This window comes from Anarrhichthys ocellatus, unplaced genomic scaffold (genome assembly GCF_004355925.1).
Source record: "Anarrhichthys ocellatus isolate YVR2014 unplaced genomic scaffold, GSC_Weel_1.0 scaffold2, whole genome shotgun sequence".
In the NCBI taxonomy this organism is placed as follows: domain Eukaryota; kingdom Metazoa; phylum Chordata; class Actinopteri; order Perciformes; family Anarhichadidae; genus Anarrhichthys; species Anarrhichthys ocellatus.
This window is the reverse complement of record NW_022280032.1, coordinates 17340969-17346968: the sequence shown is the minus strand read 5'-3', so window position 1 is coordinate 17346968 and position 6000 is coordinate 17340969. Positions and strand designations below refer to the sequence as shown.

The 6000-nt window shown below is 41.7% G+C and overlaps 1 protein-coding gene across 1 annotated transcript in view; it reads left to right on the top strand.

The window, feature by feature from the left end:
* The first annotated feature begins 4304 nt into the window (after positions 1 to 4304).
* Positions 4305 to 6000, top strand: part of tspan9a (tetraspanin 9a) — a 152334-nt gene continuing 150638 nt past the window's right edge. Inside the window, exon 1 of the mRNA XM_031862758.1 lies at positions 4305 to 4322. The gene's annotated coding sequence lies outside the window, so the exon portion shown is untranslated. The remainder of the gene's footprint in view (positions 4323 to 6000) is intronic.

The window sequence follows — 6000 nt, the reverse complement described above, 5'->3', positions numbered from 1 at the left end:
TTGGGCAATTAAGATTTTAGAGATTCTCTGTGATCTGTCAGACAGTCGATCAGCTTCGTTGACATCCTCAGAGAGGCCACGTCCTGGCAAGAACCACCTCGCCAGGTCATGGGCTGTGCAACATTAGAGACAGTGAGTTGATTAATGTGGATGATGCAGTGTGAGTAAATCAGTCATTATGCTTCTCAGGGCGTCTGCACATGCATGGTCTCCCACACTGAGTGCACAACCTCTGCTCTAATTGCACAAAGATGGTAGAGTGGATGTTTGTTTATTTGTGGGCTGGCTGTTGGTGGACTGTGATGTGTTTATTTGTTTTCATTCAACTTGTGTTTGCATCTCTGCAGCACGTGCACGGAAAGCTGTAACTCATAAAATGTGGATCCGTCCTCCATTTGCTACAGTGTCTTTGATGCCATTAACTTGTTGTCGAGCAAATTAAAATAAAAATTGAAATTCAGTATGATATTAAAGTTATAAACCTTAAAGGGACAGTTCACCCAAAAGTCAAAAATACATATTTTTCCTCCTAACTGTAGTGCTATTTATCAATCTAGATTGTTTTGGTGTGAGTTGCCTAGTTTTAGAGGTATCAACCGTAGAGATGCCGGCCTTCTCTCCAATACAATGGGACGAGATGACACTCGGCTTGTGTTGCTTAAAGGGCAGGAAAATACAATTTGAAAATACCTTAACAGCCATGTCTCCTTCCAGAAATCAACCAGGTTACTTAAGATAATCCATAGACTTTATTGTCAGAAGTTAGGAGCTATTTTCTTCCTACATACTGCTCATCACACCTCTACGGCCAATATCTCCAACACAAGCCAGCTGACAATCAAAACGATCTTAGTTAGTTGATAATGTTGATGTGGTTAAAATGCGGTGACAAACGCATTGCAGTTCCTGTGTCTGCTGTACAATGAAAGTTTCCCTCTGTTTAGTCGGTTTGGCCAGCAGTTTGAAAAAACAGAGAAACACATCACCACCCACTTCTAGCGGGTCATAAGGGATGATTGAGATGACTGATGATTAGCAGTCTATACATTGTTTTTAAGTGAAATCCTACTCATTGTGCCTTTGATGCAGCTCAGATACAGCGTTAGGAGAGTGCACAGTATCAGTGAGGCTGATACAACACAGCAACACTGGATCATTTCCTCTGAATCCTGCATGAGTAAGTATGGCAATTTCATTCCAGCACGGAAATGGCGGCACTACCAATAAAAGAGAATGTAGAGGTAAATAAAGAATGTGAATGCATTCATTGAATGGCTACTGCTGGAAAAAACGATGACCTTAAAATGTATCAAAAATAGTGCTTTCAGGAAAATCTTAAAGATCGCAACTTTATGCATCTGTTTTGCACTATATGTTTCAAAAGGTCAGAACATTGTAACATAATGTATGTTTGAAGCTTGTGGGATAGCATCTAGCCTTAAAAACAGCTATTTGTCATAAATTGGAGTGTGAAACCTTATTACCAGCAAAATTGCTTTTGATGGTCAGAGCAATGTCTGTGGCACTTACTGACATTCTTGCACTTAATTCAACGGGCGAAATAGATATCTTGAGATGCTGCCTTTGCCTCTGTCTAATCTCAATCACAGTCAGTCAGTTACACTGCTGGGTTTCGGCAAGCCAATAACCCACCAAACAGACGCCGCAGTGGAATCACCTCAGTAATAAGCAGAACAAAAAACAGCGATGGCTGTTCTGTGACCTCTTCAGAGGGTCAGAATATTTCAAAACAAGCATTTACGGAGGTCTCAACCCTGTTCCTACAGTGTGCAGAGCAGTGTCTTACCACTCTAAGACAGCCTGCAGAGGATTACTGTTCAACAAACTATGGCTCTCCGCTTCTCACTAATCCCTAAACCAACCTCCGAATATGCATTTCACTAAGTCTGAAATCGATTTGCATGTTACTGCTTTATTTTCACATTCAGGTTTTCAGTTTAAAAGGTTCAAAGTGGAAGTGATTGGTAGGTGTCTAAAGCAGGTAAAATGTTTTTCTTCTGCTGCATTTCTGAACTGTTTAAAGGAGCAGGGTGTAGGATTTAGTGGCATCTGGTGGTGAGGATGCAGATTGCATTGAACTGAATATTATTCTGCTCGTGTTTGAGAACTACGGTGGCCTTCAGGTAGGGTAAAAACGAAAAAAGGCGCTTGCTAGCGCCAGTGTTTGGTTTGTCTGATCTGGGCTACGGTAGAAACATGACTCCGTGAAGAGGACCCTCTCCACATGTAGATATGAAGCAAACAAAAACACCACGATTGATATTTTCAGGTGATTATGAACTAATGAAAACATAGTTATGAATAGTATTTTCCATTTTGCCAGTAACCCCCATGCACACACTGTTTCTTTAAGGGACTTTTGTCTGCTAGAGGACAGAAAGTAAGCTTCCATTATTTGTCCCAAACATATTTTTCATTGAGCAGTTTTACTTCAAGTACAGATGTCAGTTTAACAATTAAAAAGCTAACTCAGTATTCGATCACTGGGTAAAAAACTCTGCAACAGTTATTCACTCACTCACTTTGTCTCAAATGTGTGTGATACGACAAAATGTTACAAAGGTGTAGAATATAGATTGGGAGCTGGAGTGACTCAACCACTGACGGACCACAAAGCCAAACCCAAAAGCGGTCAAAACCTTCATAGGGTTAAGTGTTGATTCTCAGTGGGTTCAGTAGTACAAGTAACTGCCTGATCTCACCAATGAATGAAACTGCAATCTCTTATGTCATTTATCGTGTTATCGTTATGTATGTTTTTGCTTTTCGGATGGTGTATTTTCTTGGTACCCTTGTTAAAACCTTGATTTGAAAAACGGAGGTAGTCTCGCACACATCCTTCCGCTAACTTCATCGCGTCCGTCATCGTCAGCTCATCTGGGCCATTTGAATACATTAATTAACCATCTGATGATTTGACCCAAACATTTTAAGCAATAAGAGGAAACAACCTTTTTGTTTTCTCTTGTTATCACAAAATAACGACATTAAAAAAAGAAGATGGAATCATGTCTGTTCAGGACTTCTGTACATCCATCACCCCTGCCTTCACACTTTTTCCCTTTGCCACATGAAGGGCAAACTACTACAAATGGTGACGTGCAGAATTAGAAAGTACGTGAATTTATAGTGCTCATCTTTTCGTCCTGAAATGAACTGCCTGCTGAAAATAAACAGCTCTCATTCATGGACTGCTGCCAGTATCACATTTTTGTAATATTCATTCTGTCCAGCTAAGTTGGCACCCTAACGCAGGCGGCCGGAGCGATGATGAAAACCAAACAGCGGATACAACTGGGGGGATGGAGACCAGGAGCAGCTGCAGCAAATCGTTTTGCCTAATCATGCGGCTGGTGAAGAATTTATCAGCAGTTTGCCCCATCTGGATCCAAGTCCTTTACCTCTCAGCTGGTCTTCATGGCTGCCCATTGCTGCTGCAAAACAAAGGAAGTAGACACTCATTGTGCCTGGTATCATCAACACCTCCTCCTCCTAAACTGTTCTTGTTATACTTGTCAGATGCTTTTACTGCCTGTATCAAAAACATTGGTTTGGTGGATGTCAATTTACACGTGTTTTAAAGCCCGAAGGCATATAAAGGACCAGAATTTTCACTTACCTCAGGGTTCATTTGTGACCGAGATGAATGATGTGTATTACTGTAATAGCTTTTAAAGTAGCTTCCCACAGAAGACGTGTCAACTGCGAGCACATAGAGCCTCGTTGTTCACTAACTGCTGGATGTTAAAACCAGCAAAATGCAGCATGTAATCTAATATGAGCGAAGCTATTTAGGATATTATATGAGCTGCCATGGTGAGGTCCCTGTTGAGATTTTGAGTCATAAAACCAAAGCCCTTTTCCACCCTGCAATCAACAGTTAGTGTGAAGGTTTAACTACTGAGGGGAAGCCTTGGGCCTTTGGCCCTATAGGACACTCCCAGAGTGGGGAGCGCTTTGACATATGGACACGGAGGAAGTCAAGCATTTGCAGGGGAAAAAAAGAATGAAAGAAAACCCATCTTTACTATTTTTATGGATTGGCATTTTATACTTCTCTATGTGAGACCTGCATAGCTTGTTAAGAATCTCATGTATCTGTGTTATTTCTTTTTCATTTCTCAGACAATGACACTGCTGGGATGCTCATTACCACTCACTGTGTTGGAGACCTAAATGTGACCTGAGCCCAGCTGTGACTCGGTGTCCATCTCCTATTGGTCACTGCAGGGATCTTCAGCGCTGATGGAGCTGATGGAGCTGATTGACCCATTGATTTGCACACCACCCTGCAGTGACTGGTGAGGGGCGATGGCTGTTTTCTTGTTCAGCTCTGCTTCGTGAGGTGCATGATACTGAGCTGCAAATACAGACGTGTTGTTTGAAGGGCATTGGTTTAGACAGCGGAGGTGTAACAGTAGCGCGAGGCTCGGTATATGATTAATAATAAGGTTTCACTGCTACTTTGATCTTTTCCCAGTCGCACACTGTCATGTCAAACAAGTTCAACTGATATTTGGAAATGGTGTGGTGGGCGTTTATCAAAGTGTGGTGAAATCATGTAATACTTAACGGATTGTGCACCAATGTTACAGATCAAACTTTAGGTCACGAGGAGTACTACTGCATAGGGTATGTGGGAAAAGTTGCATAAAGCCTTTGGTGAAACACTGGGAAGAAGAATGTGTGGAATAAAAAAAGACTGTTGTTTGTTTGCATGTCCTTCACTTTACGTTGTTCTTTGTTCTTAAGGGCGTTGTTTTCTTGCTGTTCATTTGTACGTAAAATGCTAAATGGACTGTACTTCTATAGCGCTTTTCTAGTCTTTCCGACCAGTCAAAGCGCTTTCACACTACATGTCATTCACCCATTCACACCCATTCATACACTGATGGCAGGTGCCACCAGTGCATCAGGACTAACTAACATTCACAACACCGTAGGCACAGCTACAGGGTTAAGTGTCTTGCCCAAGGACACATCGACATGTGACTAACCGGGGATCGAACCGCCGATTTTCTAGCCGAAAAAGCAACATCATCTTTCTCTGGAGCTATGGGGATTTTTATGCGCTTTTGCACCACAAATACAGGCATCAGTCAATCACGTTGTGCGGAATGGACACATGAACCAAGGGGGTAAACTTTATTAGTCCTTATAATCTTGACAAAGGCAGCACCTACCTGGTCCAATTCCTCCGTTCTTACCTTTCATAATAAAAGCTCTTGACATACAGTATACACTGCATAACTGACCGCCAGATGCTGCTCTGGGTCAATAGGATGTGGAAATCTATTCAAACCATTTATTTACTGTCACTAATTTGCATCGCTGCTGGTATGACTAGTTCTGATGAGAAATATTCGCAGCCGAGTATTTCACATTTTTGTGACGTTTATTCATCCCTGGTGTGTAAAGGCCTTTGCTTCTCTAAAATACACATTGAAGATTTTTTTATTTTGACCTTTGAAAAATGATCAAGGGTTCAGTTCTCCAGCCTCATAGTCTTGAGTACCTCATGCACACACATCATTAATCTACTACAAAACCGTCACAGCTATAATTCACAAAAATTAGAAAGCAGCCTGGTGTCCCTCAAAGACAGAAAGAAAGAAAGACAAGTAGTCCAGCAGTAAGATGTGAGTAAAGCCAGATTGAGAACTTGAGGTTCTGGGTTCACTTTGTTCAAGGTCGCCACTCCTGTCTGTGCTCTGACAAAGCTGTGAGGAACATCTTCCACCTGTGCCAGCAACCAGTTCGCACAGAGGCCCCTGCAGCTACAACAACAAACACACCCTGATTGGACTTGAAATGAATGAGCTACACCTAATTGGGTCTGATGAAGACCATTAAATTGTATTTGTGCAATTATTCCCTGATTCCTTTGTCAGCTGAGGATTTACTGTGGTCTGAAAGTCACAAATCTATCAGTGGTTCACAGTAAAGAGACAAAAGATGGAACAAAACCACGATGAAACA